The sequence below is a fragment of the Oxyura jamaicensis genome, chromosome 2 (genome assembly GCF_011077185.1).
Source record: "Oxyura jamaicensis isolate SHBP4307 breed ruddy duck chromosome 2, BPBGC_Ojam_1.0, whole genome shotgun sequence".
Lineage (NCBI taxonomy): Eukaryota > Metazoa > Chordata > Aves > Anseriformes > Anatidae > Oxyura > Oxyura jamaicensis.
In genome coordinates this window covers 69447868-69460971 of record NC_048894.1, presented here as the reverse complement: position 1 = coordinate 69460971, position 13104 = coordinate 69447868, and the positions used below count along the sequence as shown (strand labels likewise).

Genomic DNA, 13104 nt, shown 5'->3' with positions numbered 1-13104 from the left:
AGAAACCGAAGTACCGAAGGTGCAGTTCATCTCATCACAAAGCAGATGTCAGCTACTTCATGCATCCACTTCTCTCTGAGAAGAGGACCTACAGTAACTATGCCAGAAAAGGATGACTGCACTGCACAGATCAAATTCCAGTGGATGAATCCTTCTGTCTAATAACTCTCTGCTCTTGGGTGGCTAGCAGAACGGCAGAGCTTTGGGATGAGGGTTGCATGTGCGTGTTTGAGGGTGATCTCCTGGGAAATTTTCCCCAGGCCTGGGTGTTACCCAAGGAAACATGAGTAGATTTCTGTGCTGCTTCACTCCCAAACTTGTCAGTGGGGAGGGTTCTCCCAAGGAAACTCCACAGGTGGGTTTCACTTTTGCTGGCAGTACCCATCTTGCACATGTACCTCCACAAGCAGTGGGTGCATGTCGTGGCAGTGATGTCCAGGAGGACAAACCATGAGGGACAGCCCACGGCTGCAGCACAGCAGTGGTGCCCACAGGAGTGGGATTAGCCCCCCATCTGGCCATGTGAAGTGGGCTCAGGCATCTCTCAAACAGGGTGCCATCTAGGCCCTGGCTTGGGAAGCCTGCTGAGATAGCCACTGCCATCGTCCTCTCCTCCCTGCACTGCGTGCGGGTGAGTCAGGGCAGCATGGGCAGCTGCTGGTGTCCTCAGGGTCACCTGAGTCCCACACAGCCTGCTGCGAGCCCTGCTCACAGGACAGTCCGGACTGATCTCCTTATGCTGATTAACAACGGCCCTTCACATGCCTTGAGGTCATGGGGAGACTTTCCACAGGCTCGGCTCCAGCCCTAGGGCAGCAAGATGTTCTTCCCACTCTTTTTCCCACATTGGTGCAAGGGGAGATTCACCCCTCTGCCCTGGGCTTGGTCCCCCAGCTCCCCCAGCTCCCCACGCCGTACAGCCCCCGCACAGCACGACGGGATGCTGCAATGTCAGCTGAACCAGGCCACCTAACATGGAAAAAAAAAGGAGGACACCCAGGTGACTGAGACACCAGCAATGCACACAGCGGTGTCTCGAAACCTCAGCGTGGCTCTTTGGAAAGCTTACAAGGGGGTGGGAGGTGGAGGAAGTGTTTTCAACATTCCTTTATTAATAATATATGAAGAAAAATACCCTGAAATAACATGGTTGAGATCGGCAGCAATTCTGGGGAGCTTGCCAGCTCCTCCTCCTGATCATTCTGACCGATAGCAGCTGGAGGCAATGGGGACAACATCTCAGCCATGGTGACTTCTGAGTTATGCTTGGTGCTGTCAGGAGAGAGAGCGCAGGAGAGGGCTTAGATTTCAAGGCATGTAGCAAGTTTGGTTTAAGATGGGCTTAGATCTTGGCAAGGCTGGAATCTTTCAGTCCAGGTCCTGGATGCATGCAGAGGCCCCTGTGAAGCCCCAACTAAGGCAGAGATTTAATCCAGCTCCCAAGATGTTGCATAAAGGTACAGAAATGTGAGCTTTGGTACTGGCTCACCATCTGCCTCTAGGTACATGTAACAACACAGTAAATACCACTTGCATGTATTTGCAGATTTAATGGTCAGATAAGTGGTAAGGATGGTATGGAAAAGGTCTGCTTAGTAACAAGCAATGTTAAAAACAGGCATCTCCATCTTTGCTACTACCACTACTTTGTAAGGGAAATAATGCTTCCATTGCTTAGCCCGTAAGTGGTCACCACAGAGGGCAAAAATAACTAGGGAGGACTTAATAGGAGGAATCTTTATAATGTTTCTACAGTCTCACCTGTGCTCAGGTGTTGCCACTGTACCCGCCTCAGAGGATGTTAGCTACAAGAGAAAGAAGAGATTACAAAGAGAGATGAAAAAAATGGTGTAGAACGTTGGAAAGGACTTGTGGAAAAATATTTTACACCATAGGCCATCTCCCATGGCTTGTTATAGAAGAGGAGGTCAAAACAGCCAGCTCTACAGAAAGGGCTAGTAAAATATTTCAGTTTGTCCATTTCTTATGGCCCAGAGACAACTTCACCAGCTTTAAGTGTTTTTCTTAGATTGCACAGACAACCTGCCCCAAGATACGCCTCATGCCACAGGCTTAGGACCCAGCATGGTGCATCACATGCAGATGGACAGTCATAGTATTTCCAGTTAGACATGAGCCCTCAGGTTTCGTAATATGGCACCAGACACTACACGATGTTAGGAAGAAGGTCCCCCTCCAGGCAACCAAACCCTTAAGTGTCTGATATGAAGCTTTTTGGCTTGGCCTGAAAGCCCTGGGGTGCTCAGCACTGCCCAAAACAGGCTGCTTGCTGCTGCCTTAATCCAGCACAGCACTTCGGCCCTTCCACAGGTGTCACATAGGAACAAAAAAGACAGTTCACTTTGCCCACGTTGGTATGTCCCTTTACCTTCAGCCTGGACTTTTACTTCTGTTTTCTGAGAGATGCTGTTTTCTGAGGAGAAGTGCAAGCCAATTTTCCACAACCATCCCAGCATTTGCAGTCTGAGCCAGCTTTCAAAAAGGCGGTCAGGCACTGGCAAAGCACCTGAAGGAGCTGAAGAGCTGGCTATGAGAATCACAGTGGGATCTGGCAGAGGGAGAATTCCTTTAGAAGTGCAGCAGCATCAGCCTGCTCAAAATAAAAGGCAGAGACTCAAAATGAGTCATGTTTGAAACATTGGATGGGAGACAAGGAGAGTCTTTGATGTGGGAGTGTGGACAACACTTCCCTGTGACGGCAAGGACAATTTTCCTGACTTCTGCTTAACACAAGAGATATGGAGTCAAGGACCATGGCTGAGACTTATCTGTATTGCAGTATCACCTAGACTATTAACTGTAATAATTACTGTTCACAGAATCACAGAATCACAGAACTGTAGGGGTTGGAAGGGACCTCAAAAGATCATCAGGTCCAACCCCCCTGCCAAAGCAGGTTCCTCAGAGCAGGCTGCCCAGGTAGGTGTCCAGACGGGCCTTGAATATCTCCAGAGAAGGAGACTCCACAACCTCTCTAGGCAGCCTGTTCCAGTGCTCCATCACTCTCAGAAGTTCTTTCGCATGTCAGTGCGGAACTTCCTGTGTTCTATTTTGCGGCTGTTGCCCCTTGTCCTATCCCCACAAACCACCGAGAAGAGGTTAGCTACATCCTTCTGTCTCCCACCCCTCAGATATTTGTACACATTGATAAGATCCCCTCTCAGTCTCCTCTTCTCCAGGCTGAACAGACCCAAGTCTCTCAGCCTTTCTTCACAGGGAAGATGCTCCAGGCTCTGTATCATCATTGTGGCCCTCCGCTGCACTCTTTCCAGGAGGTCCCTGTCTTTTTTGTAACAGGGATCCCAGAACTGGACATGGTACGCCAGGTGAGGCCTGACCAGGGCAAAGTAGAGGGGGAGGATCACCTCCCTTGACCTGCTGGCCACGCTCCTTTTAATGCGCGCCAGGATCCCATTAACCCTCTTGGCCACCAGGGCACACTGCTGGCTCATGGTCAACCTGTTGTCCACCAGGACCCCCAGGTCCTTCTCCTCAGAGCTCCTCTCCAGCAGGTCATCCCCCAGCCTGTAATGATACGTCCGGTTGTTCCTTCCCAGGTGCAGGACTCTGCACTTGCTCTTGTTAAGCCTCATTTGGTTTCTTCCTGCCCATCTCTCCAGCCTGTCCAGGTCTCACTGAATGGCAGCACAGCCTTCTGGCGTGTCAGCCACTCCTCCCAGCTTTGTGTCGTCGGCGTACTTGCTGAAGGCAGACACTCTTCCCTCATCAAGGTCGTCGATGAAGATGTTGAACAAGACCAGACCCAGCACCGACCCCTGGGGAACACCGCTAGTCACAGGCCTCCAGCCAGACTCTGCTCTGCCGATCACTACCCTCTGAGCTTGGCCAGTCAGCCAGTTCTCAACCCACCTCACCATCCACTCATCTATCCCACACTTTCTCAACTTTCGTCTTCTCTAGAAAAAAATATCTGCATACAGAAAGGTTTCCTTATGTGGCAGCATGATAGATCATACACTTTCAAGATGTTCTTCTCCTCTAGATGTAGCTAAATCCTAAGGGAGAGTTTTGTTCATCCTTTGTATTGCTGAGAGGGCTGTCACTGGTGCCTGGTTCTTCCTGCCCCTGGAATCGATTACTTCTTTTTGCAGCTTGCTTGTGACTGCTTCCCTTTACTCCTGGCTTAGCCTAGCTCACAAATACAGGGGACCACTTCCCTTTCTGCTGGGGGACAGTTCCACTTTCTCACTCTCACGTGCTGGTAGACTCTGGTTGCATTTAGGTTCCCAGTTCTGCACAGAGACAAGGTTTTCAGATTATAAGATGTCCCCATGGAAGCTTCACCACGTTCGAGAGGCTGTTAGTATTCATACAAGTCATGGAAGCCCTCACTGGAAAAGAAAAAAACAACCACACTTTTGTTCCTACTTCTTGACAGTGTCCCTTTAACAGCACTCAACAGCTGTTAAATGGGATAATCGCCTGTTATCCTCATGTCACTAATTCAAATGCTAATGGCTCTCAGTGCATAAGAGGTTATTCAGCCATCCGGCACCCCAGGTACACCGTGCATGAGGAGGATGCTGAAGTGATTAAGCTTCCTTCTGGGACTCTAGACACATTTAAAAGAAATGCTTCCAGATGAACTTGGAGAAGAGATAATGGCCAAGACGGAAAGGAAAACTGGGCCATGAGGATGCTGGCAGGAAGGATTTGCATGTTTTGATGCCTCCAGGGTGCTCCATTTGTCCCCATGGAGAGAGACCCCGCGCCTGCTCCAGCCTGAGTGCACCCCCCTCTGCCAGCATATTTAACCAAGGCTGAATTTGATTTCCAAATGCATAACCACTACTCATGCAGTGGTAGAGCTCAGAAAGCCCAACTAAGGGTCATCATTTCACTGTCCTGGATAAAGTGCTGTCCCAGATACACACTGTCCCAGCAGCACAACACTTGCTATCAATCTAGAAAGAGAGATGCCTCTTTCCAATGGCTGGCTCGATATTAGCAGGTGACAACAGGCTCAGCGTGCCTCCAGCCACCCAACACAGAGTGCCACGCCACAGGCCTGTGGCTGTTTGCCACGCAAACAGCCTGCTGCTGCTTACCTCTGTAGCAAGAAAGAGGCTGTAAAAGGCAGCAGCAAATCCTTAAAATCAACACCAATTTTATGGAGCAGAGGTTGGAACTGGACCTGCATGTGTGTGTATACAAAATGCAGTTCGGTGCATGCATTGATATGTTGTGCCTACCATCTTTGATACAGCAATAACCACGTATTATGTAGACGCACTGTTAAACAGGTCACACTAGTACTTGTCAGGGGCCTACTCAGCACAAGAGTAGAGACAGAGTTAAGCCTGAAACTCTCTTGTGGTGAAGCTGCCAGTAATACAGGACCCACAAGGCAATAGGCCACTGGTGTCTGCTATTGCATTTAATAAAGACTGTTACCTGTGATGTGGAAGGAAAGAAACAGCAGTGAATTTGCTTTCTGCCACAGGGGCTGTCAATGTGCCTCACCAGAACCTCTTGATTTCCAAGGAGGGTGCCCAGATCTTAGCCATTCCTGTCATTTATCTAGAAAGTGGCACGGAGGAGGAGAAAAGGGGAATTAACAAATCAATGTAATACCCTGGACAAGAAGATACGGAAGGTGAGGAGGGTAAATGGCTGGAAAAGAGGACAGCTTTTCCATTGCTCAGCCATCCTCCCCTGAAAGGCTTGTAACCACATTCTCCAGATGTGTTAATAATCAATGAACACTCCAGCCTATTTTTCTTTTGAAAAATCTACTTTGGTATCAAAACAGTGGCACACTTCTAATCATGGTCTTAAACCCATGAAGACCGCTATTTTTAAAGGAAATTCACTGGCCAAAGCACCTTCTGTTCTCTGCTTTAACTTAGAAGGGATCCTGTATTTAGGCCTTCAGGCCTGAGCTGGCCTTGTATTGCCAGCCCCCTCAGTGCTTTGTTCCAAGATGTTCTTACTCCACATCTTCTCTGACAAGTTACTTATGGCCAAGGAAAGTTGTTCTCCTTGCACTTTCGAATATATATATATATATACACACACACATGTATATATACATATCTGTTGCCATGACAGTGGTGCAGGTTACAACCAACAATTTTAGGCACATAAAGTTTAAAATGGTAACCAAGTTACAAATTGGTTAACTCCTTGGCTAACAACTCTTTTGTTTCCTCCCGGGACACAAGGAAGGGATGCAGCCAGTTAGCTCACGAGCGCTGGAAGGCCTCTGCTCCACGGGCTTGGGGGTGACAACCATGCCACCGCGGCACGTCCCCTCCCTGAGGCTGCAGGCCTGACCCAGTTTCTCCTAGGAGCTGTCATGGCAACCTGCACGGTCACACTCGCACAGTGAAACTTGGATTGCTCGCAGCATGGAAGCGGGACCCCAAAAAGTATGTGGGGATGAGCGGGATGGATCGCAGCTTTTTGCTCTGCTTCCTTCATAGCACCTTCTCATCAGCCATCAGCAAAGACTGGCTCGATACCGTAGCAAAGAGTTTGGATGCAGGAGAAGGAGAGCTGCCGTTATCCTGGTGCTGCTTTTCTCCCTGGAAGGATGCATGTTTAGCCTGGCTTTATAGAGAAATGAGGCATATTCAGCCACTTCACATAGCTTGAGGCAGAGGCCACCTCTCCTTCCCTTCCGTCCCCACGAACGCAAGGCCATTGCCCACCCAGACCAAACTTGGCCCAGAGGCGGCAGCCTCACAGCCATGAAATCCATCAGAAGAAAGACAAGCAGGACTTTACCCCAAAAACCTCATCAACCTGAGTGGGAGGGAAAAATGCTCTGCACCATGGGGCAGACGCCCAAAAAAAAAAAAAAAAATCACTCCATTGTCACAGGGAGTAGGCAAAAAAAAAAAAAAAAAAAAAAAAAAAAAAAACACTGGCTTGAAGGTTTGATTTATAAAGGGAAATGAGCTGTAAGATAGTGTGCCCAGCCTGGCTAAGCAACAGCAAGTGCAAGAAAAGTGAGCAGCAGCCAGCAAGCACCGGAAGGGCCCCGGCAGCAGGGAGAAAGGCACCAGTGTGCTCAGAGGCAGCGAGAAGTGCAGAAAGTGCACGCAGAGTAGGAGTGCTGGGATGACATTTGAAAAGAAGAAAAATTCGGCAGAGCAGCAGGAAAAGCTTCCTGACAGCAAGATATATGTGCTGGAGCCGTCCCTCAGGAGCAGCCCTGGAAGCCTCATCACTTGGCATCCGACAAGCGAGCCGGAGGAAAACTGCAAGTCCTGGAAAGGCCTCATCCGAAGCTTGCTGAAATCTACAGCCAGGCTTGCATTAACTACAGGAGGTTTTGCTCAGAGACCAACTCTACAGCTAGGGACAAGCCTGCAGGGAAGAGAGGAGCTTAGGGAGGTGACCGGGTAGCCCTGGGTCTAGGACAAGCAGTCTCCTCCCAGCGGGAGCCAGGAAGCAAACAGGGATGGGGAAAGAAAGCATCCCTTCTCCTTTAAGGCGGCGTATCTGCCAGTGAGGTGCTGCTCCGCTCTGGCCATAGCACAGAGTCAGGGCTCAGGCTTCTGTTAGCTTGGGCCCCTGGGAAGGCCTGCTGCCAAAAAAAAAAAGGGGGGGGGGGGCAATTTTTCTTAATTTTGCTTTAGTCAGAGGGTAGGGCATGGGTGGATGGGAAGGAAAAGTGAGGGAGAGAGGGGATGAAAACACACAAGAGAGAAAACATATGCACCGTGTCTCTAGATGCTGTGTAGCAAGAAGCCAGGCAGGAAGGAGCTCGAATCTGGGGGAGGAAGCAATGGATGCAGGCAGGAGCCACATCCAGAGCAGCTCCAGGGAAAATGCTGCTTCCCTCCAAGCAAGGAAGAGCCTTCCTCTGAAAAAATATGTTAAAGATATCCCCAAATCTTGCTAAGTCACCAGCATTTCCCACCACAACACATTTTTCCGATGGGAAAAATCCATGCTCAGATTGCCCTTACTCAGGACTGGCATCCCAGCATCTCCTCCACAGCCTGACACCAAAATTCACTTTCTCATCCTGCCCCCCAAACAAAAGCACCTGTGCATGAAGGGCAGTCATGCATTTATGTAGTGAATGGCCAGGTGTGAACAATTAAAGAAGTAACTGAGCTGTACGCACAGCAGCCCTGAAAATGCTTGGTGCCTTTGCTATCCATCACAGCTTTTACTACTGTATCCCTTTATTCTGATGCACTGTCCTGTCCATCCAAACTGCAAACTCCACAGGGCAGGAAATGACAGCCTCTGCTATGACCAAGCCAACAGAAATAAATGGATTTAAAGTGGAAAGCCTAATTTAAGAGCAAAGAACATCATAGAGAGGTTGCACATATTTCCAGATCAGGCATCGCAAACCCAGGGAAATCAGAGTTAAAGTTATGCCTAAAATAAATTCAAACTTGTTGAAGTGTGGCAATGTGCAACTGAGGCATACAAACAGCCTGAATTCTGCCCTGCAGTGACACATAGCCATATGATTGTGATTAAAATGTTTTAGTGCTTGTCCTAGACTAGATTACCCTGATAAATACAACATTTTTTCATATTTCCTTCTCTTGCCCCTCCTCCAGAAAGCCTGTGCCCCAGGTAGCGACACGAGCACCAATTTCACTGCCTACCAGGAAAAATGATACATGTCACGGGTCTGTCACATCTGTGACGGGAGCCCCAGGCTAAGCCTTGTGTCTGAAATCGTGTCCCTGCTGCCACCAGGCCCCCAGGCGCTGGGAGAGGAGCTGCACCCTGCATCAGGGCAGCGCTCGCTGCTGCTAAGGAGAAGGGAAGGCTTTCTCTCACGCCTTGTATACCGCTGTAATCGACACCCACTTATTTATTTTACGAGCTCATTAAAACCTAGGTTTTTAAGTGCCGAGAAAATAAAAGGGAGACAAAGAAAAATCATCTGGATAAACAATTACGGCTTTTTGTCAAGGACTCAGGAGCTAATCGAGTCCAGATCTGTTCCACACTCACATTTACATGCAAAATTGTACTTACTGAGCTAGAAAAAAGTCCAATTAGCATCAGGAGCCAGCTCTGCCCACAGCTAGGTGCACGCAAGTCCCGAGGAGCAAGCAGGGGCTCCCTGGGCTAGCAGAAGGCAATGCCTGGCCCCCAGTCCCTGCACCGGCCACATAAGGGCCAGTTTTGCCCTGACTGCCCCCAGGTCCAGTCTGAAATGACTCTGCAGAAGTTGTATTTACATAGGAGTGTGGGTGGCCTGAATTGCCCCCGTGTGTTTAAATATTGGGCACTAAGTCACAGCCGTCCCCTTGTTTGCACTCTGGCTGCTGGGCAGCAGGAACACCCCAGCATTAGTCAGAAGCAGACGCATTAATGAGCAAGCAGATATTTCATAGTTTACAGTTTATCATTCTTTTGTTCACATAAATACACACACACACCCTGTCTCTGCTTCTTCCCGCTGTTGACTTCCTACAGGTTATTTTATTTGGCCTTTGTTGATGGCTTTACAAAGATTTCTACTGTGTGGACGTGCACCTTGCCACCAGCAGGCTTTCTGTACGTTGCACTGAATCCCAAGGAGTCTCATCCGGCCCCGAGCAGCTGCTCTGCCCAAGCCAACAGCCATTCTCTGCATGTGATGATCCCAAGTAAATGTGCAGCCAACAACAGCTGCCAGCAAAGACCTCTGCATCAGGAAAATATTTACAAATCGCATCAGACGGAGGAAAATACCTTCACTTTTGCTGCGTGGAAAGGCATGATGCCGAAGCCTGTGATCAGCAAGGTGACACAAAAGGAACAAACTCCTCTTCTTTGGGTTAACGCTCCCACTTCTTCTTCATCCCACTTCTCTACTGCCAGCAACATTTACAGATCACAGTTCATGATTTAATGACTCACAGACGGACCATGTCCAGTATAGGAGAACCTCCCTTGTGGTACTAGTTCTTTGTGATCTGTATGCCTAATGGATGCTAATTGTGAATCGTGAATATTTTTTATTAAACAAATCTCTAGAACTTTTACAAGTATAATGCTCTACAGTGGGCTCAATGGGAGCCAGTTTGGATATCATTTTTCGTGTGTGAATAAAATGGTTTTTCATTAAAAAAAAAAAAAAAAAAAAAAAAAAAAAAAGCGCTTATTTGCTGAAACTGAAGTTTCTTGTGGGAATACATCACTTTTTTAATTAAATTTTCATCTGGAAGATTTTTCGGGTCAAAAATGGAATTTCTGGTCAAAACCATAACGGGGAAGAACACACAGGAAGCCAGGCTGTGAGGCGAGACGAGCAGAGCCTCGCGTCCCAGCAGCCGGCTGCACGGCAGAGCTAGTGGCAGTTCTGCCACACGGCCACCCCTCTCCCAGCCGTGCTCGGGGCACCAGGAGTATCCCCGAGCAGGGGACACAATGAGGAGCCACCAGGGCAGGGGCTGGTGGGCAGGAGCACCATATGCAGCAGTGGGATCTAGGGAAGGATGCCTGGTCCTATCCGCGTTGCCCCCTGTATCAGCAGAAAGCACCTTCAGCAAGAGCATTGGTGCATGCCCTGGGTGGTCGCAGGGCTTTATCATCTCCTGTGCTCCACCATGAGCCCCGCTGCATGGAGCAGCTCAGCCAGGATGCTGCAGCAGAGGTGGGGATGTGGTGGTGACCACAGACAGCCTGCTCCTCAGCTCACCTCAGAGAGGTTAGGTCACACGCGTTGCAACTCTGTCACTGCAGCCGAAGGAGTATGAAACGTTGTCAGAAGGGATCAGAATCAGTCCTGGCACATGTGTGTGTGCGTGTGGTTTCACAACACCTCCCTCTCCGCCCCACCAGCCACACCAGTTTCCTCAAAGAAAAGCAGAACAGTGGAGCACAGACCCAAAGCTACGCGGCAATGTATTAAAGCCTTGTTTTTCCCACTGCTTGAAGAACTGACCCAGCCCCCTCAAATGTTCCCAGCATATTTGAATTGTGAGTCAGAGACCACAATGGAGATACTTGCCTGGCTTGACAAAGTTTAAGCATCTCCTGCCAAATAGTAATCACTGATTTTGCTCCGTCACTCGTGAGTCCTGTTTCTGCTGCCCTAACCATGCAAAGCACAGTGCCTCATTGAGAAGGCCAGCATGACTTCTTGGATGCTTACCTGCAGCTTCTCCAGCTCCCCATGGCCCGCTTCGTGCGGAGCACTGCTCACACACAGGATGGGAACATGCAGGTACTGAAAGCCCCTGCCCCTCTACCCATGGTCAAGGCAATGAAGAGAGAGGACAGAAAGAAAGAACAGCAGCAATACTGAAAACTGAGGCCAGAAGAGGCTTCATCTTTGCAGGCAGAGTCTAACATTCAAAATAAAAATGGCAAGACAGAGATATTCATGGACTGGACCAGCAGCTCACTTGGTGAAACATCTGAAGGCCTTAGAGTTAATCTTTGAGGGACCAGCACACCCTTTGTTTGGCCACCACTACCACCTCTGCAGTAACCTCTGGCTAAAGGGAGCAGCCAGGAGCAGGAAGCATTAACTGTCACTTGCCACAGCTAAAGCCACCTGCTGCCATGAGTTAGTGTCCAAAGTAGCAAAATTTTCACTGTTCTTTGCCCTGCAGATGCAACAGGGCTGCAGCTGTGAGTAAGCCTCCCCTCCCAGCTGCAACAGGCTGCAGCGCTGCTGGTCATCAAGCAGGCACGCCAGGTCACTCTGCCTTCCAACACGTTAACCTGGCGGTACCCAAAAGCCTCATCTGCCCGTGTTTTTTTTCCCAGAGCAGTTTTTCCTTGCTGCACCAGTAGAAATGCTGCCATCCAGGGGCAGAGCTGAGAGCAAACACAGGCCAACACAGCCTGGCCTCCGCTCACCTGGGCAATGGGGAGCTGAAGCACGTGCCCTGTGCAGCCTCGAGTGCCAAAGGGCAACTTGAATGCTACTGCTGCTGTTTCAGCTGCTGCATTCAGGCCGTTCCCGAGCAGTTTAACCAATACACCAGTTCACATTCCTCAACACTGATAGCGTCAAGCAAGGTTTTAAAGAGTTCCAAAAGCATTTGCTATTTAGCTTTCAAGTTGAAGACCAGGATGTTATCTGTAACACGCTTTCAGTTATTATTTGGCTATAGGTCACACGCATTTCCCATTTTAAAATTTCTCTGTACACTCATGAGTGCTTGAGTCTCTCTCTCTCTCTTTTTTTTTTTTTTTTTTTAATTAGCTTCTTTCTCTTTTTCTTACATCGAAAGCCAAGATTCCCAGGTGATCTCAGCACTCTGGCAGGGAGACACAAGGGCTTCAAGGAAATCCCCACCTATCGCCCTGCACGGCTCGAGCTGGCAGCGCCGCGTTGCTCCTCAGCAGCCCAGCTGTTGCTCCAGTGGTGGAGTCGTGTTGGGAGGACTGAATGCCGAGAAAAAACTCAGACACAACCAAACCCTCCAGCACTGCATGAGTCTGAGTCTTGTGTGTGTGTTTGCTTCCTTGCTTGATATTCCTCTTCTTTCGCAGCTAGAGTTAATATTTCTTCAGTGGATTCATGCTCATACTTGCACCAAGAGATCCTCCCCACTATCTCCCCCATCGCCCAGGCTGCAGCGCAACGAGCAGCCGGCTGCTATCCACCCCTGCTGCCTGTGGCTTCAGACAGCTGGGCTGCAAGCCGGGCGAGATGTGGGAGTTCTGGGTTCTGGGTTGCACGCAGAGGAAGAGGTGACTTTGGGTGCTTCTCGTCTTGCTCTGCAGGGGCGCTGACTTTCGCCTCTGCAACACCTGCCATGGGGAGCCTGGGGGTGGGACACAGAGGCAGCAAGAAGAAAAACTTCAGGCAAGGTTTGCTCACTTCCTTATTAGTTACCCTTGAAAGAAAAAAAAAAAAAAAATTACGAGAAGGCAGGAGGTTGAACAGGTGGACTTGATGTAATAAATGCAAACACTGCACTTTGACACCTCTCTGCTTTTAGGAAGGGGGAGTGTTTGACCAGAGCCACTGCTAAAGCCCTAGACAGAGGCCCAGGAGCTCTGCAATTTCCTTCCCAGCTCTGCCTCAGGCTTTAAGTTTCAGGACTGCGGTGTCTTGCTGACAAATCTGAGCCATGCTAAAATGAAGATAAAATATGAATGATCCCTCCAAACTTCCTACCCCCTGAGCACGCG

The 13104-nt window shown here is 49.3% G+C and overlaps 1 long non-coding RNA gene across 3 annotated transcripts in view; it reads right to left on the bottom strand.

Moving 5' to 3' along the window:
- Window positions 1-1092: 1092 nt before the first annotated feature.
- The window catches only part of LOC118162728, a 33300-nt gene continuing 21288 nt past the window's right edge, over window positions 1093-13104 (bottom strand). For 2 of the 3 annotated variants that reach the window (XR_004748585.1, XR_004748587.1), the window contains exon 4: window positions 11715-12806. This is a non-coding gene — a long non-coding RNA (uncharacterized LOC118162728). Of the gene's footprint in view, window positions 1273-7711; window positions 7856-11714; window positions 12807-13104 lie in introns of those variants that run through there. The other variant, XR_004748586.1, reaches the window with a different exon arrangement.